The sequence below is a fragment of the Pezoporus wallicus genome, unplaced genomic scaffold (genome assembly GCF_028554395.1).
Source record: "Pezoporus wallicus isolate ANWC-B61680 ecotype Strahan unplaced genomic scaffold, APGP_CSIRO_Pwel_v1 contig_6464, whole genome shotgun sequence".
In the NCBI taxonomy this organism is placed as follows: domain Eukaryota; kingdom Metazoa; phylum Chordata; class Aves; order Psittaciformes; family Psittacidae; genus Pezoporus; species Pezoporus wallicus.
The window spans coordinates 334,026-357,257 of NW_026642130.1; the positions used below are offsets into that span (position 1 = coordinate 334,026).

The 23,232-nt window shown below is 42.6% G+C and overlaps 1 protein-coding gene across 1 annotated transcript in view; it reads right to left on the minus strand.

Annotated features, from left to right (window-relative positions):
- Positions 1-1,130: 1,130 nt before the first annotated feature.
- Positions 1,131-23,232, minus strand: part of PNOC (prepronociceptin) — a 116,569-nt gene continuing 94,467 nt past the window's right edge. Inside the window, exon 3 of the transcript XR_008974702.1 lies at positions 1,131-1,141. The gene's annotated coding sequence lies outside the window, so the exon portion shown is untranslated. The remainder of the gene's footprint in view (positions 1,142-23,232) is intronic.

A 23,232-nucleotide genomic window follows, 5' to 3' on the forward strand; every position in this document is an offset into this window, starting at 1 on the left:
GCCCTAGATTATTTGTTAAAAGGATCTATTCCCCTTCTTTTCCTTTCTTTAGAGGTTCCCAAGCGCTATTTAGGGTGGGCCAGGTAGCAGGACACAAACCACCAAGAAGATCCAGACCATTTACACCACAAGATGCAAGATGAGCGTCCTCTGCTATCTCCAGGTGGAGTTTTGCTCGGCTTCTCAAAGCCAGGCTCAGTGTTATCGAAGGGTAAGACAATCCAAATATTACCCATGCAAATCTACACCTGCACAGGGACATTGTGTTTTAAAAGAAATGGCTTTAAAGCACATTAATAGTTGCTGAAATTCTTCATCTTGGGAGCAGCCCATCTACAAACATTTTGTGTTTTCAGTCATGCTAGAGCAAATTAACTCCCCAGTGTTTGAAGTCTGAAGTGAACTCGCTCCATGGTAATTACCTCCTGTTCTCCTACAAGTAGCTGCTTGTGCCAGCCCAACTTGCTCTTGCTTTGGGAAGCGATGCTCCAAAGTGCCGCTGTAGTACCGTGGCTGTTTACGTTTCTGACGAGGAGCCTAAAGAACTGTTTTTCCTCCCCTGCTTTAGAAAACTCTCTCCAGAAGAACTTGGAAGACCATGGAAGCTTTTAACAACAACAAAAAAGAAAACCAAAAAAACAGAGAAACTGACAAACACCATTTCAAAACTGCTTCCTAGAGTGAAGCAGGTAAAATTATCTTGGATGTGTGTTTTTCCCACTTCATTAAGCCAGGCTGAAAGGGAGAATTCCCTGGTGATTCAGCGCATCGTTTGAAAACGTGATGCTTTTATTAAGCCTGAACAAAGTGAGGCCTCCCAAGGAGGCACTTGATTTCTGAGCACCTGGAAATGTTCAAAGCTTTGCTGGGTACTCAGGGTGGGTCCATGCAAAACATCCATACAAAGAGCAGAGCTTTGCTGATAAAGGTACAAGCCCACAGGTATCAGCATAATATTGATAGCACCTCCAGGAAAAGGATTTACTGGCTTTAGTTCTCCTAGAAGGGTTCAATACAGCATCAGCGAATTAGTCCAGGCCTCAGACATATAAAAAGATTCAAGGTGCTGGAAAAAAATGCAATGTGCGTTTCTCCCTTCCCAGCCCTCAGTTATCTGCCTGTTGCCAACACACACCCTCCTCTTCTGAAGTTTTCACTACATCTACCTGTTAAAAATTCACACTCTCTTAAACACAAAACACCCAGTCCCAGAGGCCACCAACTCTCCATGTCAGGTGGTTTTATATTTTAGGGTGGTCTCCTCACTTTTCAATGTAACCCACAGCACTGTGCAGCTCAGCAGCAGCAACTGGCCTTTCTCTTCCCCTTAGCTCTCACCAGAAGATCCCAAAATGCACAGAAATTAGCCAAAAGTCCTCCACAAACTTGATGCTCTTGGCATCTAGGAGAGACCCTTGTGGTCCTAACCCAAGTCTTGATCTCCAAGCTCACATCACTCCCCTCTGAAGCTTTATTTCACAGTCCTTACGGATGCGCAATATAAAGGGTAAAAACATGGAGAAACCAGAGATCAGAGACTGCCCCAGCAGACAGAAATTGAACTTAATATGCCTTAAGAGTGCTCGAATATAAATAAGTATTTTAAAGTTGATCAAGTGGTAGCAAGCTTTAACATGCTTACAAATATCTGCTCACAGGAAGAAAAAAAGCATCAGGTAGGAGGATTTGGTTATACACAAAATGTAGTCATTTCCTGAAACGAGCAAATTACAGGAAAATATTTTTTTCATGTAGGAATGTGATCTTCAAGTTGATTTTCCATGTAGGAATGTGATGATCCAGTTGATCAACTGCGAAGCTATCCAACTGTGTAGGCAAAGCTGGGGAAGCAGCTAAATTCACCTTGAAGAAATACCATAATAATGAACCTGACACATTTTCTCCCACATAGTGGGGCTATGTGGAGATCATCCATAGGAATCCAAAGGCAAAACCCACTGGAGGGTGGGCCAGACAAAATACATCAAAATCCAGAAGCTAGGTTCAGGCAAATAAATGCTATTTACTAAAAAAGAGGATTGAGATCCTGTCCATCTGGCAAATATCTGAGACTTCCTCTTAAAGCTCTCTTGGCTCTGCAGGAGCAGGACTTTATCCTCTAAGGAAAAGAGATGGGAAACAGCTCACAAACCTCCCCTGTGCTGATTTTAGTCCCTATGGATGTGATTAGAGAAACAGTAGTTTCTTCTCTTAATTCCCAGCATAGGAAATAACAGATTGGGAGATGATGTTATCTTTTCCAGTTTGCCTAATAAGAATGCTAAAACTCTTTTAACATATAAAAAACATAGTCTGGCTTCACCTTTACATGCTTGGGATTTGGAAAAGGATATACAAGTTTGACTCTCCAAAAATATGCAACTGTATCAGACAAACTGAGATAAGGGACATACACACTGGATAATGGACATACACACCGGATAATGGACATACACGCTGGATAATGGACATACACAGAATCATAGAATCAAATAGGTTGGAAAAGACCTTTAAGATCATCAAGTTAAACTATTACCCCAGCACTGCCAAGTACACCACTAAACCATGTCACTGAGAGCCTCATCCACACATTTTTTGAATATTTCCAGGGATGCTGATTCCACTGCTTCCTTGGGCAGCCTGTTCCAATGCCTGATCACACTCTGTGAAGAAATTTTTCCTAATATAGAGTCTAAACTTCCCCTGTGCAGCTTGAGGCCATTACCTCTTGCTCTGTCACTTTGTTACTTGGAAGAAGAGGATAAGGATACATAGGGGACACATGGTTGTAATGCAAAGCTTGCAAACGATGGACCCATGTCATGGTTTCGGCCCAGGTGGCAACCAAGTACCATGGAGCCACTCATTCACTCTTACCCCTTCCCAGTGGGATGGGGAAGAGAACAGAAAAAACGTAAAACCCGTGGGTTGAGATAAGAACAGTTTAATAACTGAAATGGGCCTGTAGGGACAGGACAATGGGGAATGGCTTTAAACTGACAGAGGGGAGATTAAGATGAGATCTAAGGAAGAAGTTCTTCCCTGTGAGGGTGGTGAGGCCCTGGCACAGGTTGCCCAGAGAAGCTGTGGCTGCCCCATCCCTGGCAGTGTTCAAGGCCAGGCTAGATGGGGCTTGGAGCAACCTGGTCTAGTGGAAGGTGTCCCTGCCTGTGGCAGAGGGTTGGAACTGGATGAGCCTTAAGGTCTCTTCCAACCCAAGCCATTCTCTGAACCTATGATATAAAATAAAAGATAATAATAACAATAATAATGAAAAGGAAAAAAAGAAAGAAAGGAATAAAGACAGACAAGCGATGCACAATACAATTGCTCACCACCTGTTGACCAATGCCCAACCCGTCCCCAAGCATTATTGGTGGCTTCCGGCCAAACCCTCCAGTTATTATACTGAGCCTGACACTCTGTGGTATGGAATACCCCTTTGGCTAGTTCGGGTCAACTCTACTGGCTGTGCTCCCTCCTAGCTTCTTGAGCACCTGCTTACTGGCATGAACCTGGGAAACAGAAAAGTCCTTGATTTAGAGTAATCACTACTTAACCACAACTAAAACATCGGTGTGTTATCAGCATTATTCTCAGACTAAAGCCAAAACACAGCACTGTACCAGTTACTAGGAAGAAAATTAACTCTATCCCAGCCAAACCCAGGACAACCCAACACAAACACCTGTAACTTGTTAACTGTCCTGGCAGAGGTAACTGTAGCCAAGAACTTTAGTCAACTGATGACAAAGGATATTTGCACCAGGCTTAAATGGATATTTCATTAATTATGTGAAAATGAAGCTAAGAGTAAGCAAAGATAGAGACCTCTCTTATGGAAGCAGAGGTCAGAAACTAAGAACTTTTTTAATTTCACAGATAACAACAAATTGACATCAGTAAGAAATAACATCTAACAAATGCACTGAGAAACATGAGCTTGAGATTTTGTAATGCTAATATTTGTGTGCAGCAAAATTCACTGAAGCAACCCCATTAAAGCTTCCCAGTTTATGAACCTTCTGCATGTGGGGAAAAAGAATCAATTTGAGTTATAACATTCATAGTCTACTGGAAAGTGCTGTCCCCTACCAAAGTATGTTTTCAGGAGTATTTAGGGATTCTGCATGCAGGGTGAGATGAAAAGTTAATTTTGTGTAAAAGACCTGACCAATTTATTGGACCAGCAGATCTGAAGCTGAGCAGTGGAGATGCTTCTCCTTCACCACTAAGGAGTGGGGCATGTGTGGCAGCATCCACCACCTGCCCAGGACCATGCAGCAATGCCTGTTGCATTCTTGCAATGAAAAACCTACCCAAGATGAATGTTTTGCCTTGCCATGTTCTTTGTACAACAGAGGATTTAAACTGACAGAGGGGAGCTATTAGATGAGATCTTAGGAAGAAGCCCTTCCCTGTGAGGGTGGTGAGGCCCTGGCACAGGTTGCCCAGAGAAGCTGTGGCTGCCCCATCACTGGCAGTGTTCAAGGCCAAGTTGGACAGGGCTTGGAGCAACCTGGTCTAGTGGAAGGTGTCCCGGCCCGTGGCAGGGGTTGGAACTGGATGAGCTTTAAGTTCCCTTCCTATCCAAACCATTCTGTGATTTGATGATTCTGTGATTCTTCAGCTCTTCTTGGCATACTGCATTCTCTTAGCTGTGAGGTGTTCAGGGTTCAGATGACTGCAGCAAATTTATTTTCCAATTAATATATAATTTTCAATAACCATTCATTGAGCTTCCTGCCCTTAAACTGTTTTGCTTAATTCATATATCAAGTTTGGCCCTTCTCTATGCTAAATACATGGCCACAGGGGACTGGACAAGCCTCAGGTCCAGTCCTCCGCAGCCCAGGTTATCTCACACCCCCAGCAGCAAACACCAGCAGCTGACTTCCAAGGACAAGAAGTGCTGCTGGAGGTTGCTGCTGTGCTCAAGACACATTTTTCCAAAAGAAAGTGCTACTATTCCACAAAGCTGGTGAAACAGGCATTTCCCTTCCCATTCACATAAAGCCTTTTGGGTGTGTCATCTTCATGCTGTATAAGAGAGGAAGGAAAATATGCTAAAGATTTAGAATTTCTGAATTAATAATATGTAAAAATATAAATTATAGAAAAATACAGCATGAATATATTAAGATTCAAAGGGATTTTTGCTGACCTCTGAGCTATTCTGATGTTGCATTTCCAGTCTCCAGGAGGGCCATACAGGTAAGCAGAAGACTAAATGTCACTATCTTGCAAACAGTGGCCTCCAGCTTCCAAATCTTAAACCTTCCTGTGACACGAACAGCCTGTAAGACCATCCAAGCTGACCCCTAAAACAGCAATTCCAAGCTGTTTGCAACACACTAGTCTTTTCTAAGCAAGAACTTGCAATTTTTTTCTCTGTGCAGACAAGCACAGGTATGAATCCTTGTCACTTTAGGTTCTGAGCACAAGAAAAAGCTTACAAATCTTCTGAATATAAAATAAGGGCTCTAATGGAGGAACTCAGTCTGAACCTGACCCTCCCTACTTGGCAAGTTCTTCCATTTCAATGATCTGTCCCTAAACAGACCCTTCCAAGAGCTGAGAACAACTCCCTCCAAGAGCCGGGGAAAGGGGAAAGAAGGACTGGATGCGAAGCATAGCTTACTATATGGAAATTATTATTTTTTTAATATTATGCTTCCAATAGTTCTGGCATGGAGCAAAGAATTACACCATTTATCAGAACCTGGGGATTCTGGACTCCTGAACTCCTGGGACTCCCAGTCCTAACAGGTCTTCTCCTTAAAGAGCCACGGCAGATGCTGAAGATTATTTGTCCCTTAATGATTTTGTGCTGAAAGTGCCTTCTCCTCCTTTAAAAAAGCTGGTAAAGAAAACCCAACAAAGCTTACTTGTTACCATTTCTTGGAAGAAAAGGGCCCACAGTCCATTCAGCCTCTCTTCCTCCTCCTCCGAATAAAACGGGAAGCCCCGTACCTTGAGCAAGCACCCGTTTCCATGACAAGCTTGGCACTTGCGTTGGAGTCTCTAAAGTCAGAAGGACGAGATGCCAAGCAGCACACTGCTCCAAAGGCTACCCAAGCTAGAACCAATTCTCTAGGACAAATATGCTAGGTAAACACTAATAACATAATCTACTTAAAAGCACTATTACTGATGATACAGAACTACGGTGAATTTTCTAATACAAAGATAAACGCTAGCACAAATATTTGTTTAGTGCTAAACAGTAAAAGCAAGCAGAAGCAATTCTGGCCTAGAGCAGCTCCCAACAAACCGGAGCTGCCTGAACACCGTGATTGCTCCATCGGGCTTTAAACCCACTGCGGGGGGGGGGGGGGGGGGGGGTGTGTAATTTTATAAAGCAGTATTAATATTTTATGATTGCATTCTTCTGCATTCCAAATATATAAATAACTCCAGATTGCTGAATGCTTCAACTCGACCCTTTTCTGCCTTTTTGTGTTGCAGCGAGCAGAAAAAAGTATATACTAAGTATAATGAAATGCAATCTGACATCATGAGTAATCCTAGGCTTGTTCAAAGACTGTATCTATAAAAGAATATGATATCAACCTAGCAGGTCTGTTTAACAGAGACATGTAGTAATGCAGATCTAATGGAACTGTAAAACTGAAAAAGCAAGACAACAGCAGGAACACTCACTAATTTCTCCTTTCACTTAATTCTATGTAGATGTATTCTGTGGTCAACTACGTGTAGTCACGTAGAAGAGAAGCAAGAGAAGCAGTCTGAGGTTGCTATAACAAATGACAGAAGGGGAGAAACCAGGATCACTGCTACCAGCAGCCTCTCTGCTGAGATTCTGGCTGTCACAACTAACAAAGGAGCTCAGGGGTGAAGGCAATGATTCCCCACTATGAGAATACACCCTGAAATTTTCCACACACATGCTAAATTTCTGAGTTCATCCTTTCCTCAGGACTTAGTCATATAATCACAGAACATCAGATAGGAAGGGACCTCAATGATCATCTCGTCCAACTATTCTAGGCAAAGCATGACCTAGAGTAGATGGCCCAGCACCCTTCCCAGCCAGATCTTAACAGTGTCCAACACTAAGAAGTCCACCACTTCCCTAGGGAGATTATTCCAATGGCTGGTTGTTCTCATGGTGAAAAATTTTCCTCTTGCATCCAACCAGAACCTCCCCAGGAGCAACTTGTGCCCATCACCCCATGTCTTTTTCATGTGATTCCTTGTAAAAAGGGAGTCTCTGTTTTCTTTCTATCCGCCCTTTAAATACAGGAACATGGGGACAAGGTCTCTCCTGAGCCTTCTTTTCTCTAGGCTGAACAAGCCCAGCTCTTTCAGGGCTTTCCTCAAACGGCTGCCCAATCCTTGGATCATCTTTGTGGCCCTTCTCTGAACCTTCTCTAGCCTGACTTCTTCTAGTTATTCATATACATTAAATTCTCTTCATCATACACTCAATTGCCTTTTTAGATGATAAAGGAGAAGCAATCTGTAAGTCTCATCTCAACCTAAATTCAGTATTTTCATCCTTTCCCTTTAAACACTTAAACCCCTACAACTAGTCACTGGAAAATACCAGTAACAAACACATTTCACTTAAAACAAGGAAACACACACATAAAAGGCCATATAACTCCAAAGGATAACAAAGCCATGACTGCTCTCCCAGTTGCACCATTTCAGTCTGCTGCTTATACTTTCTATTTTTGCAGAATTGCACTTTCACATTCATAACCAGCCATCCAATATTTTGCCCCCAATGCATCACACACCATTAGCCCATCACAGCCTCAACAGGTTGTCTTATGCCACTGAAAACTTTAAGAGTCCTTTTGTAGACTACTGAGGTCCTACCTCAAAGTTACATGTCAAGGAGATACTCCCAGACTAGGGACAATGCTAAGATCCAAAATACTGACCTTGCCTCAACAAAGCAGAGGCTTTAAGCTAAGTCAGTATGGACCAGCCCCACCACTGGTGCCACAGGCTGCAGGAGAGCCTCTTAGATTGTGGACCACAACATGTACTGGTCTTCCCAAAAACCGAGCCATTGAGCAAAGAAACAAGAAATAGAAACCACAGCAAAATCATTTCACAAAATAAAAGGACATAGCCACCAAGGCTATTCGAGAATAAAAATGCTATGCCCATCTACTTCTCGTATACTATCTTACTATTATGGCTAAAGCATGCAAATAAAAGTAAACCTCAGCCCAATTTAACTATAGCAGAAGTTACAATTGCCAGTTTATCAGCATATGGAAAAGGAATGACACTAGAAGGAAGAAAAACCTTGTAAAACGGCAGACCGGTTCTACAGAGCAGTATGGTATGTTTTTCTAATACATAATAGATCAAATGGCTTAATGGAAAATAAGCTCATTTCTGACGGAACAAACATTCAAGGGCATGAAATACTGTTTTAAATTATTTCACTTATAGAAAAGAAGGAAAAAAAAAGTCTTGGCTGAACAAGTCACATGCAAAATTGCAGTGCTGTGCCAGCAGCTGCAGGGCTTCGACAGAAACCATGCCGGCAAACGGCTATCATGGCTTTAAAGCCTCACAACAGTCTCTTATTCCTCCCATTTCTAAGCTACGCTTTCCCATCATACATCACAACACCACGATATCCTGAAGCCCAAATACATCTGCAGCTCCCATCATGCCAGCACACTTCTTTCTCCCCCTCGTCTGATTGATGGGAATCACTTTGGTGAAGAGATAATTTCTTGCTTCATTGTATATGTAGTAACAGATCCTTTCCTCTCCATGGCAAGAGCATTTTATGTGGTTATGAAGAACACTCACGGTGCCAAGTCCTCAGTGCAACAATAAGAAAAAAGATCACCGAGTTTCCTTGAGAAAAATCCTTATGACTCTTTCTCCAGTATAGAAAGAAAAAGAAATATAATATGCAACCTTATGTTCAAAATTACTAATGTCAAATCTGCTCAGCTTGCAAGTCAGTTTTATTTTTTCTTAACTGCCTGCCTTGTAAAGTCACCTGGGAGCTAAATGTCAACATAACTTGTGCTCTGGAACAAAGCCTCTGCAATTAGACTATTTCATTACTGTACCAGGTACATTAAATACATTTATCACATCTCCTTATTTTTGTTGTTTTACTTACTTTAATTTTGTTTCTTCTTACAGCATGCCAGTAAAGTCTGTGTTACTAGGAAATAGAATATTTAAAATCATGTTCTAACAAAGAGATCTCACACGTTAACATAAACCAGAAGTGAGTTTATTACTTACACACACCTTTACAGAACCATATTTATAGGGAAAGACACCAGCAGAACTGCACTCGGGTACAGGACACCACAATATATATTTCTGTCTTGAAAATCATTGAACAAATCCACTTGAAAAATACCAAGCTTAGCCCCAAGGCCACAAGGAGAAGTGGTTTAGCAGGTAAAACGAGACCGCCCATCCTTTAAAAACCCAACCGAACACATGATGGTTCTTACATAGAAATACAGCACAGCAAGCAGCTCAATTTGGTCAGTAAGTGGTTTTTAGCTCAATATCATCCAGCAAAACAAACTGGCTCTTCCTTTGAAATGCCAGGACCTCCAGCAATTACCCCCCAACCTCCTAATTGACTCAGCAACTGGAGAGTTTAATTTTGGAAGCCTCATCTCTGCAGCTACCCTTGATTTAATTTCCCATAATCTTCAGCAATAAATTACTTTTACTCGGGCTTTGCCTCTATGAAATTACTCAGACAGAGTTAAAACATGAGGAAGAGTTGAAGTGGGAAAGCTAGCAGTCGTATTTGAAAGGTTGTTATTTTACACCAAATTATGCTACCAAAAAGAAAGCCTTGCACTATGAGTCAGAAGCTAAAGGTAAATACCTACCACAAGGTCTCAAGTCAATATGAGCAAAATGAGTTTTGTAGATGTCCCTCTCCCTGTGCAATTTGCTCACTTACTGCCGCATATTTTTACTCTCTATGAGGATACACCATAAAGTTTTCAGTGGTTTACAGTTTCTCTGCTTCTCATTTGGGGTTTAAAAATAAAATAAAACCATCAAAAACAAAATTGAGAAAGCAAACGCTTAAAATCAAATACTGAGGAATAATGCAAACGGGCACAGAGCAATGTCAAAAAAAAACAACCCAAACCTTAAAGACTTCGGCACTAGCTTTTCCGAAAGCCAGAAAGACCATTAAAACTGTATTTATTTAGATGAGAAAACCTTGCTTCAACACAGACCATGCTCCGGCAAAACACTCCATGTTTCGTACATGGAGACAACTCCAGCACACAGATAACCATCCCAATTAATAAAGCAAAAGCCCTTTTCCCCAGATTTAGCAAGCCTAATAGGTTAAAGTACATGTCACACCCTTTCTCTACACCCACTACATAACTCTCGGCTTTGTTATGTAGACAAGCAGGCAACCAGCTTAGTAAGCATCTTAGTGTATTTACAAAAGGCCTCTACATTAGCACTCAGATATTATGTAAACTAAGCCTTTGCGAGAGAGAGAGATCCATTGCAGAACAGAGAAAAACAGACTTTTCCCAAAGGGATCACTATTTTGAAACAATACTTTAAAGGCTCTACCACATGCTGCTGACCCATACAGACAATTAGAAACACAAGCTCACCAAACAATTAAGGGTTTGTCGTTGGCATGAAGAAAAGTGGAATAACTCCTAAAAGTAAATGTCAGCTTCGGAGGGGCATATATGGCGATTTGGAGAGGATAAACGTGCACAGTTCCAACGTTCCCAGCATCATCTATTTTTGGTATAAGCTGGTAGAGAAATAAGGCTAAAGGAATAAAGGAGCAAGATTCAGCATGCTCAAAAGCAGAGCTCACAGCAATGTTAAGGTTCCTGCAGCATCTCCAGCACAACCTAGCCCTCTCCCACCACCCCCAAAATCCCCCGGCACACCAGATTCCACATCTCCTGGTCTTCAGCAGAAGGGAACAAAGGGGCTGAGATGAGGCAAATGGAGAGGGAGGCCAGCACAGATAGCCAAAACAGAAGTGTACCTCTTCCCATCCTTACTTCAACCCTCCTCATCTCCTTTGTTCATGGGACAAGCCTGTAAATTCTCAGGGTGAGGGGCACATACCTGTGAAGTATTGATTTGGGATGGTTATATCCAACATTACGCTCTTCCTAATGGATTCCCAGCCCAGTCCAGATGAGGAATAGAGAACGAAGATGGTCCCAGAGAGCCATGATGAGACCATACACTTCATAAACTAGGTCATTTGTATTTCTTTTAAATAAGGTGTGGACTATAGCACCATCCCTACAGCAGGAGATGCTGAGGCTCCACGTGCCTCCAGAAGCATTCCTCCGTCCTCGTGCTCCTCTGGGTTATAATTACCAGCAAGAGCCACAAACACACGCTCAACCTTCCTCCTTGGCTGGGTTCAGGCAACTGGGCTACAAACCGATTTATGAGGCTGGTATCCCTCAAGACACAGCTCCAGAAGACAGTGTCACAGGCATTTCTAATTGATTCCTGCTTTGGAGCAGAGCAGCCAGACCCCTATGAATAGAAGCTGCAGAAGCTCGGGAAATACTCTTTTTTCCCCATTTTGAAGGAGGGGATTTTCTGGCTCCATTATTTTCATCACTCTGACTCAACACAGGCATTTACGTACGTGCATAGATATCATATGCAGATGGAGCTGCTATTAAAGGAGAGTTAGTCTCCTGGAAATGACAAAAAGTTCATTTCTACTCATCAAGGGGTCTTGTAAAACACCAGTCAGCAGTCAGGCTCATCCCTCAAATGCAAGAGCAGGTTTTGCAGAGTAAAATTTTCAGGAGCTCAGAAAACTATAGCTGTTCAAGCCCCACATAAATGCCAACTCCCTAGCAACACAAGCTTCCTATTCTGGAACAAAAGCTCTCCAAGAAAGCAAGCTCATCCTCCAATGAGGTCAGAGAAAGCCTGATATCAGGAAAAGATGCTACCACTCAAGCTACAGGAATGTGCTAAAGCAGTGTCAAAAAGACATACAGAAAAACTCGTTTTCCTTCAAACCAGCACGGAGCACAGCAGGGAGCTGGGTGAAAGCAGCAGCATCCCCAGGGGTGTCTCCACCCTCAGGCACCTTACAACATCCACCCAGTACCTGCTCTTCCAGTGCCCATCTGACCTCCCCAGCCTAATGAGCTGTGCTCAGCATAAACCTGACTGCTTTAAACACAAAGCAGGATCTGTCCTGCAAACCAAGCAGTGGATCAAAAATTCTGCAACACTGAGAAAGCAGAGAGAAGAAACATTGGATGCCAAGAGTTACTCGATACAGATTATCAGAGACAGACATTTATCTCTTTGGCTTTTTTCACCTTTTTTATCCTCACCCGGGTGCTGGAATAGCATCACATAACTCGGGGTTCATGGGGCTGAGAGTTCCAGCACCGGTACTTTTTGATACAGATTACATGACTTTGACACTGTGCTGCTTCGCACCATGGGGTTCAGACTCATCTAAACCCTTATTTTGTCAAGGGAGGTTTTGTGACAACTGGATACAACCTCACATTTCAGGCGCTTAAAACATCTCTCAATTCCTCCTTTTGTAGTGCATGCTGCAGTGGTAATGGTTTCCCTATTCGCTGCTCGTTATCAGTCATCCAGATCCCTCAGAAACGAGCTTTCTTAAAACCAGTTGAGCATATCACACCAATGTAAGAATTAGGTTACAATTTGAAGCCTTCTGAAGATTAAAGCCAATTATTTCTAGACTTTTACCGTGGTTTTCTTATTTCCTCACACAAGTTAAACAAGTTTGTTAAGGTTATGTGACCTTCTGCAAATACATCCTGCCTCTTTTTAACTCTTAATCTTGCTCTAAGTGTTCGTTTTTGTCAAAGAATTACACAAAAATTGTAACTATTTCACAAAATTTTCTCACTAGATATTTATAGGGTATCTTTCTGCTGGAATATTAATTCCTTTTAAGCAGCATTCTTAGTAAAAACTCTATTTCATTTTATTTTGAAAGGGATGAGCAACAGCCTGCGATTAACACTCCTTCCAATACACCAGAAGTAGTGCTATGCTAGAATCACAGAAGCAGGAACGGCTTGGGCTGAAAGAACCTTGAAGCTCATCCAGTTCCAACATACCTGCCATGGGCAGGGACACCTTCCACTAGACCAGGTTGCTCCAAGCCCCATCCAACCTGGCCTTGAACACTGCCAGGGATGGGGCAGCCACAGCTTCTCTGGGCAGCCTGTGCCAGGGCCTCACCACCCTGATAGGGAAGAACTTCTGCCCAAGATCTCACCTCAATCTCCCCTCTGTCAGGTTAAAGCCATTCCCCCTTGTCCTATTTCTACAGGCCCTTGTCAAAAGCCCCTCTCTAGATTTCTTGGCAACCCCAAGAGCACTGGAAGCTGCTCCAAGATCTTCCTGGAGTCTTCTCCAGGCTGAACAAGCCCAGCTCTCTCAGCCTGTCTCCATAGCAGAGCTGCTCCAGTCCTCAGAGCATCTTCCTGGCCTCATCTGGACTCACTCCAACAGCTCCACATCCTCTTTATGTTGGGGCCCCAGAGCTGGATGCAGGACTGCGGGGGGGGGGTCACTGGAGCAGAGCAGAGGAGAAGAATCCCTTCACTCAACCTGTTGGTCACAGGTCACATTGCTGGTGATGCAGCCCAGGACACAGTTGGTTTCTGGGCCATGGGGAGCTTCTCATCAACCAACACCCCCCAACTCCTTCTCCTCAGGGCTGCTCTAAATCCAGTCTCCCTCAACCTGTATTTGTGCTTGGGACTTCCCCAACCCATGTGCAGGACCTTGTGCTTGGACTTGTTAAACTTCATAAGGTTTGCACAAGCCCAACTCTTGAAGTCTTCATTACTTTATTACCAACAAGAACAGCATTTGGCAGCCTTTAGATTGTTGTGGGGCTCCACAGATAATATCCTTATGGAACTTTTTAAGCAGGGTAGTAGCTGTAGCTGAAGCAGGTGTTTGAGATTTGAGTAGGAAAGCTTGAAAATTTAACTGCTTTTAAAAGCAGTTTTCAAAGCCACTTGATGATATTGACAGTGAAGTACTCATCACTGAAGCACGAAATATTTATATGTTTAGTGCTCAGCATCACACAGGACAACCAAGAGACAACAAGTCCAGGATCAGCTCTGGTATCTACTGATGTGTGCAGCCCTCATGATCCTCAGGACGTGCAAGATGGTTGGGCAACACCACCCCCATTTTGCTGGTCAAATCAGCAAACCACCAAGCAGCCATTTCACTTTCTGGAGATTTTTTTCCTTTCCAGAATCCTTCAGGTCTGAATACAAGCAGCAGACGGATTTCAGCCTTTAGCTGGAAGCCAGATCAGTTTTTTGGGAGTGCTGAATCAGTCAAAGGAAATGTTACAGAGAGATCGCAATGAAGTAGTAATTAAAAGCATTCATAACATCTGAATTTATTCCCTTTACCGGCTTCCTATTCCTCTTTTTTTTTTTTTTTAATTTCAAAATCTTGGCTGGCTGCTCATTTTTCAGTGCATCTCATCTTTATTCTGAAAGCAAGAAGGCAACTGAGCCTTCTTTTGTCTGGTCAGCACAAACAAGCTGAAAAGATCTGGGTTACGCAGCAGGCCGGAGCTGCAGAAGTTCAGACACATTGCAGGAAGTTGACTGCGCAGAATTAAATCCCAGTTTCCTCTCTGGGACATGTATATTGGCTGGAGATATTTCTCAGTAAAAAATAAGGGGATTTTTGCATGCCTCCAATTGGAGGTGTTACACCAGTTGAAGAAAGGGACCAACAGGACTTTTCATAGAATGACAGAATAGTTAGGGCTGGAAAGGACCTTAAGATCATCTAGTTCCAACCCCCCTGCCATGGGCAGGGCCACCTCACACTAAACCGTATCACCCAAGGCTTCGTCCAACCTGGCCTTGAACACCACCAGGGATGGAGCATTCACAACCTCCCTGGGCAACCCACTTCAGTGCCTCACCACACTAACAGGAAAGAATTTCCTCCTTATATCCAATCTAAACTTCCCCTGTTTAAGTTTTAACCCGTTACCCCTTGTCCTGTCACTAATGAACAGTCCCTCCCCAGCATACCTATAGGCCCCCTTCAGATACTGGAAGGCTGCTATGAGGTCTCCACGCAGCCTTCTCTTCTCCAGACTGAACAGCCCCAACTTTCTTAGCCTATCAGCTATGGACACTAAAGCAGAAGCTTTTTTGAATTATTTCGTTGGTTTGGCATTTCCCCTTCCTCACAGCTTTTTTTTTAATATATGTTCTTTAACAGCAGAAAAATATAATTCACAGGAAGCAGATGTAAGAGTGGAAATTTCTATGAATTCATCTTGCACACCCCAAAAGCAGGACAGGTCCTGGAGTCTTGTTTTCAAGTGCTTTGCTGAAGGAGGCAACAAAGCCCCTGCCACCATACTAATGCAACTGCCTATTTTGAGACATTCCATAAAATCCCAGAATGATTTGGTTGGAAGGGACTTTAAAGCTCATCCAGTTCCAACCCCCTGCCATGGGTAGGGACACCTTCCACTAGACCAGGTTGCTCCAAGCCCCATCCAACCTGGCCTTGAACACTGCCAGGGATGGGGCAGCCACAGCTTCTCTGGGCAACCTGTGCCCACCACCCTCCTTTATATACTGTAAATGTAGATTTAAACATTTTTGAAGGCTACTCCATGCAAGCTGATCTGTTTTCTTCCAAGTCCACAAATTCTTGCAGACAAATACTCAAAACTGACCAAAATTATTTTTAAATACTTATTACCCCAAATCTGATACTTGCTTTTAATCTTCTTAGTTTTCCTCATCTTGTTTTCCCACTGTATTACTTTCTTTACAGTTCAAACCTTCTATGGTTTAATGCCAGGCTTGCTATTTTAAAAATACTACTTGAGATGATGATAGGACTTATTTGGCTTCAGAGCACAAGTCTTGACAAATGCAATTATTTGGTGCTTTTGCAGGGAAAATTCGACTCCTACCAAAACAGCCAGGTCCAACACCAAGATCCAATGTAACCTGGAAAATCCTTATTGCTGCATCTCCTGGTTTTGGAGTGGAAATCTCAAGCTTCCAAAACTCATGGGATAAGGAACAGGCTGGCTGCCCTCAAAGTGACTCTTACCCTGATGATGAAGGGTCTTCATCATTCTCAGGTTTTAAATAATCCACTCTCCAAAATAAGTTCTTCCATGGTCTCTCATTACCCCAACTTCCTGATATGTGAGCATTTCACCACACTTCTTATTTATTAGGTCTCTTCTACCTCTTCCAGCATTTCCCAATGAGGTACAAGTTTCCTCTATGCACATCCCTACCTGAAGTAGTTCCTTGGGATGCACCCTCCATCAGCCCAAACCATTATAGTTTCACTAAGTCCAGTAGCTAAATTTATGCTATCTGAGATCATCTCCTCTACTCCTACCTCTCCATAGCTCAAATCTCTCTTTACTATGCTAATACTCTCATTCCCCATAAAGTTTGCCTACTAGAGACCTCCTCATCCATCCTGATCCACCACTTCGCGGGTGATTTGTGTTGTCTGCTCCACACTGTAATTTACTACTTAGCAGAGGCTCTTACAAATTTAACAATTATGAAATAACTTCTTCGGTGTTGGTCACACTGAAATACCTTACACTGAAAAAATACTCCTGGCTATACTTTATAAACTATATAAAAAAAGAAATACGCCATCAGCAGTGAGGGCATGTTTTGGACACTGCATTCTTCTCACATGCAGTGTAGCTTCCTCCATATAAATCAGTGCTTGTTTTGCAATGTCTTCACAGTTTTTACAACTATTAAACAATAAATAAATCAAAATAAACGCCATTCACTGCTGGCATCACATCTGCTTTCCCCTTTTTTGATTCCCTTTGAGATCTTTTTCAAAATTAACAGTTTTATGGCCTTATTATAGTTACAATGGTCAAAATCATCTTATTATGCAACCTGTTGAGACATTTTGAAAGCATCACAACTGGAAGCAGTGATGAGGTATTAATTACTACAGTGTGAATAAGTAGTTTCATCCTTCTGATGTCCAAAGATGGGACTGTACATGACTCTTAAAGGGAACAGGAAGATTTTCATTCTCAGATTGCTCTTCAAGAGGCTTCTCCTGAAGTTCTCAAGTCTTGGCTCCTACTCTGCAGAATTCCACCAACAACTTACTACAATCTCCCAGGCAATTTATGATTCTGGCAAGACTCAGTGCAATCTATCACTTGGGTGACAGACAGAACATAAACTGTATCCTGGCTGACATCACCGCTGTAGTCTCTAGTGAAGTCAGAAGAAACTATTACAAAATGAAAAACAATGCCATCAGGATTGCACGCTTTCCACCGCTCCTAGAATTCCACAGTTCTTCCTCAACACATGTTATTTTGTTTAAAACACACTTGCTTTATCCAAGAGGACTTCTACCATCACTATTAACTGAAACACTCAAAAGACTAACTAAAATAGTACAAACTATGACTGAAAGCAGGACAAGGGACGTTGTCACAATTTTCAAAGCAGTTGCTGTACTGAAACTATGTAAGATTTAACTATATTTTTAAATAACTAGTAAGGCCTTTAATAAAATCAAGTATATAAAAAAGGGCTGAAGCTACTAGAAAATGAGCAAGTGGTTTGATGTTACCAAGAAGAAAAACTGAAGAGGACTAAAACTTGCTAAATTATATCAATTCATAATTCATAAACTAAATTAATAAATGAATATATTCCGACCCTCCTGTAATGAAGTAAGGCTTGGATTTCATTCACTACAGCTTCCTACACCACAATTTAGCCTTGCTACATAGTCCTAATGAAACCTTACAGAAAGGTAATTAAAACAGGTAGACCCTTTACATTCCCTAATTCTAAAAGCAAGGCTACATCAGGCTACAAAAGAAACATATCCAACCCTCTGGGAAACTAGCTTGCTAAAATATTCCAAAAACCACACAAAACCTTGAGTAAATGCCATTCATACATCAGAGATAGGCCACCAGAAATTCCAGCCTTTGTTCGAGGATAATGCCTCCTACCCAAGGAAAAGTCTCAGTGAGGCTCGTCATTAACTACAGACACATCAAACTATTGCACAAGTGAGGAGACTCTTCCTACCAAGACACCAACAACAAGGACTGCTTTATCAGGTGAATCATCAAGGTCACAGGCATCCTCCCATGTTCTCATTCCTCAAACAAACCAAAATGGAAGATAAACACTCACATATAGCTGCTAAATCCAAGGACTCAAGGCCCACTATTATACACAAGTACATAGCAACTTGTCTAAACTGGAGAGAATCACCATTTTCCAATAAAATAACAGTTTGCTCAAGGATTAAAACTTCCAGAGGTAAAAATGTGCAGAGATGTCAGCTGCTACAGGCGTCACGTCAGCCCCTTCTCCCCACTCCAGCTCTGAAGACTTGCATGACAGCAGACTACATGAAGATTGACATTTCTACCTCCCACCTGCATGGGACTGCAGCAGCCTAGAAACTTTTTCCGAGTACCCTGTTTTTCTGACAGACATTTGTATTATTACCATATTCTTTCAAAACTGAGCAATTAATGCAATGCTGACTTGGCAACTCAATCAAACACAAAAGAAACCTGTCCTATTTAGCTGCCTAACACATCCAAGCATGGGCAAAAATCTGCACCGCTGTACCAAAGCCTCCCTTCCCACCAGGAAAGGAACAATAAGAGATTTTTCTACAAAAATTAAGTAACTTAATTAGCATGCGTAAGTACTTATATCTATCCTTTAGCCTTCTGCCTTCCATGCCAGCCACCTTCCTTCTTTTCCAATACCTTTATCTGTCCAGTTTTCCTCATCCCTTCTTTTCATTGTCCCTCATATTTCCCCTCCACAAAGAGAAATATTAAAATATCAAAGCCATATCCTCTCCTCCATAGATATTCCTCCTTGTATTCCTATAATGGTTTTTATAGTTTTTCTTCTTGCTCACTTGCTGTTTCTGTAACCAGGATTGCAAGGTGCTCCCTTCAGCAGGGGCTTTTAAAGGAGAAATGCTTTGTTGAAACCCTGCCTGCCCAGTGGCACATGAAAGGAACTCTGAATGCCCACCACATGCACAGAAAAAAAGGTTTGCTTTTTTTTTTTTAACATTATTAATGCATTATTACTCACACAAAAAGAATGCAGCCAAAACTCATGGAAGAAATGAGGGCCAACATTAAAGTGTTTGTGTACTTGTTTACTTCTCTTGCTAATGGTCCTAATTACAGAGGCTATGGTGGTTTAGTAATTTACCTTTCAGGGTACCAAAAATATTTCTAAAAATCCAGTAACACCCATGAAACTTTATTTAGAAAAAGAATAGGCTCAGATGAAAGGAAAGGTACCCAACCTCTATCCATGCCAAAGAAAGCGGACCGCAGCACAGGCAACCCATATGAAATTTCTTCATCAGGATGCTATATGCTGAAAAGTTGAAAGAGCAGAGCAAAGATCCTCAAGTAGCATTTCAAACTGAAGAGAATATGCTGTAAATAGTATTAGCCACTCAGGCTATTCATTTAACAGGTTTCTGCTGCAGCTGAGGTGTGCCAAGGAGCTTAGTAAAGCATCCAGGGGCCTGCTGGATCACATTTCAGACAGCACTTTCATACTTAAGCTCAATAAAGACTGAGTTTAACCTAAATAGACATCCCACTTAAAGTGACAGCTATCCTTTAAAGAGTAAAAATACTTTTGAACTTTTCTGTAAGTGTTCTTCAACAGTTTAATCTCGCTTGCAAAAGTTTCCGAGCAGTCTGGTATCAGTACATCATGCTCCTGGGCTGAAGATTATGTTCAAGACCAAATCTAGCTACACGTCTACAGGGAACTGGAAAACCAAGCCTGTGGATGTACTGCAATGGTCTTTTTATCTAAATCAGTTTAAATAAATAGAATTTGCACCTGACTGGAGACAGGGTATAGATAACGAGCATTCCTGACACACCAGTTGCAAAACCTGCACACTGCGGTTTGAGACATGTCCATTTCTATACTTCTAGGCGCCTGAATTCTGCTCTCTTCCACAGCCACAACATCACCCAAAATCTTTCACTATGTTTTACAGCAAGACAGCCTATGGAAAAGGCAACAGACTTTGCTGGCTAAAAAACTTATTTATTTGGACATACTGGTTTTCAGCCAACATTTTAACAAACTTGAACTTCCAAAGTGGCTTAAATTAAAGAGCACATCTCGAGCTGTGATGGAGATACAGAAAAAAGCAGTGGCAGGAAAAGAACTGTAATCAGCTGTAGTTTACCCCCAAAAATCTGCTCAGATGATACTTTGATGCCATTTTTCACTATAAACCCATAATCTCATAGAATTGTTTGGGTTGGAAGGAACCTTAAGGATCATCCAGTTCCAACCCCCTGCCACAGGCAGGGGCACCTTCCACTGGACCAGGCTGCTCCAAGCCCCATCCAACCTGGCCTTGAACACTGCCAGGGATGGGGCAGCCACAGCTTCTCTGGGCAACCTGTGCCAGGGCCTCACCACCCTCACAGAGAAGAACTACTTCCTAAGAGCTCACCTAAATCTCCCCTCTGTCAGTTTAAAGCCATTCCCCTTTGTCCTGTCCCTACAGGCCCTCGTCAAAAGCCCCTCTCCAGCTTTCCACTGGAAGCTGCTCTAAGGTCTCCCCAAAGCCTTCTTTTCTCCAGGCTGAACAAGCCCAGCTCTCTCAATCTGTCTCCATAGCAGAGCTGCTCCAGTCACTGGAGCATCTTTGTGGCTTTCTCTGGACTTGCTCCAAGAGCTCCACATTCTTCTTTTGTTGGGGGCCACAGAGCTGGACACAGGACTGCAGGGGTGTCTGTCTCACCAGAGCAGAGGGGGAAAATCACCTCTAGCATGTGTAAAAATACAGGGTCAGGAGCACTTTCTGCTTTTGCAGAGCAACCAAAAGCCTTCTGCTGCAAGCCTTAGACTGAAAAGCATTAATAAAGCAAAGAAAGTCTAAAGAAAATAATTAAAATGTACAGAAAACAGGGAGGAAGACAAGCAAGCTAGGACCTAGGATGCTGTTAAGGACCATTGGCAGTCTGTGGTCAAGCCAGATGGCTCTCACAGGGATGAGCAGCGCTACCTGCCTAGACTTGACTGGCAGTGAGCAAGATGGAAAGCGAGTTTCCATGATTAGCGCAGGAGCTCCACTACCTATGTATAGGTGTAACCCTTACAGCCCAACATCCACAAGCCCTAGGCTGGCAAGAAGACCCTGACACTGAAGATCACCAAGGCTTTTCCCCAGGTTTAACCAAACAGGATCATCACTGACATAACAGCTGTCATTATCTTGCATGAAAGCAGTTCCCATTTGCTTTTTTCCTTGCTGGCACAAGCCAGAGACTTCTCCTGACAAGAGCTTCTCTCCAATGATGCATACAGCACTTGTCCTTAAAGCAATTACACAGGCTATGAGTTATTCACCATGTCAACAACAATTTCTCTCCTACAGACCACAGCGGCTTAGGAAAACACACCGCTGAAGTTTGCTTCTCTGCCGAAGAGCTTCTCTTCAGCTGGGCACATGAGAACAAGAACAAACAGCACCTCCTCTCCCTGTCCATCCCCTGCCTCAGGAACATGAAGCTGCTCTGCCCAACTCCAGCTAGTAAACACTACACAACCAGCATCCCTCGGAAAGAAGGATAGTAAACACATTATAAACATCATTCATTTTTCCAAAGCTAGTGCAAGGCTATTGCTGCAAGTTTCTCAAAAATTATTATTTCAGTTTTACTGGTTTCTGGAAATAACTGGTTAAAGCTACAGAGGCTCTGACAGCTCCCAGCTCCTCACAAATTCATGTTATGAGCTGTGGTTTCCTGTTTGTTATGTTTTTTCCAGTATACTTAAGAAACCAACTTGAAAATAAGTTGTTTTGCCCCTGACCCCCAAGGTTGAGATTAAACTGTGTAAACATCTGTTTGAGGTAACAAGTTGGTCTTGCTTTCAGAAGAGGAAAACTTACTAAATTCAGGGTCTTCATTGCCTCCCTTTGTAAGCATATGCCTCCTTTATTACTTTTAATAAACCACTCCTCAATGAACATTTAAGCGTTCAAAAAGAAGCTGAGAGAAAGCTTGAACCTCATTCTAATTAGGCTCTGATAAAAGAGTCAACCCATTTCTTCACGCACTGAAAAGCAGTCATTTAGACTGTCATCTTGGCGGGTGAATTAATTTTCTTAAGAGCAAGTCAGAAAAGGAGAATGATTCAAGTTAATGCTAAGAACCTAGTAAACACTCACAGCATTTACCCAGGTTAGGCATTATACCACCCTTCCTATAGGGAAAAAGGTCAATCGCGTAGTAAAAGCGAAATACTGTTGAGTCAGGACACCGGCAATCCAGCCCCAGTTCTGAAATCAGGCAGCTGCAAGTCCTTGGCCGTGCTGCTGAAAGCTTGTGACTCCGTTTAGTCATCTGCAAAATGAAATGTTCGGTGACACTGCAAGAGCACGTCCACGCACGCGTGCGAAGCGCGATTATTGGAACAAAGAGGCTGTCGAGATACCATGGCTCAGCCCGGGGCATTTAGCACCATCGGGCCAGGTATTGCATGCGGCTTACAGCAGTAAAAAGGGTATTCCTGCAAGCAGAGTGTACTTTACTCAGGGTGGAGGATGAGTCGGCATAAACTGTATTAACACACAGAACATTTTGCCAAGAACAGGATACAGATAGAGCAGCAAAGGTATACACGTGGCCTCTGAATAAATGACTTTGTTCTCCTTTTGGAAAGATTACTGGAAAAAAAAAAAAAAAGTCCAGCAAAGGCAAACACTCTTTGCTGAGCTGCTCTTTACTAGAAGGTGATGTTCTGCTGCACTACAACACACGCTGGATCTAATTATCCTAATAGAGTCACAGTAGGGATGCACTAACTATATTGTCTCCAGCAGGTTACCGGCAGGAGCACCCTCTCTCTCTCTCTCCACTGCACCGAATGACTCCCGAAGCCGTGGAGCAGCACACTCCAACTAGCTGGCCAAGGAGAGTCCCAAGCAACCGAGAGGAAGAAGCTACTCTCAGTCAAGCTGGGGTAGTAACAAGGAAAAGAGCGTTTCAACCTAGCAGGCATGAAATCACTTGCTGCATGCTACCGAGCTCAGTTGAGATATCATCTGTGATCCTCAGATGGTAAGATACACTGGCTGACACAAAATGGAAGCAAGGGAGCTGGAAAGAACCTA